General features: G+C 33.3%; 1 protein-coding gene across 1 annotated transcript in view; it reads left to right on the top strand.

Moving 5' to 3' along the window:
- The window catches only part of LOC119586318 (inositol 1,4,5-trisphosphate receptor-like), a gene marked incomplete at its 5' end in the record, with an annotated part of 125,834 nt that overhangs the window by 56,823 nt on the left and 68,696 nt on the right, over nucleotides 1–315 (top strand).

The following is a 315-nucleotide window of genomic DNA, read 5'->3' as shown; positions in this document are numbered from 1 at the left end:
GTACTGGTGATGCTGATGCATGTAGAAGGGTGACGGCTCTTTTCTATGGGATGTAGTCGCCAGCATAATATTGAGAGCATTTTTTGTGGTGCTTATTGCCTAGCCAAAAGGAAGGTTTTTTGCACATGTTTGGAGAGTATGTTTTTATGGAGTCATCACAATGTGCTCATGTGCTTTCTCTTTTTATATTTTAGAAAAGAATTTTAGGAATGAGAGAAAAAAAATAAAAAATGGTATAAACTGAATTCATGAACCTTATCATTTCATATGCAGTTATAATTATATCCCAATTTCTTCTTTGGATATGAAATAGTT

This window comes from Penaeus monodon, chromosome 21, assembly GCF_015228065.2.
Source record: "Penaeus monodon isolate SGIC_2016 chromosome 21, NSTDA_Pmon_1, whole genome shotgun sequence".
In the NCBI taxonomy this organism is placed as follows: Eukaryota; Metazoa; Arthropoda; class Malacostraca; order Decapoda; family Penaeidae; genus Penaeus; species Penaeus monodon.
Note: the sequence above shows the minus strand (reverse complement) of the source record. Positions and strands in the feature narration are given on the sequence as shown.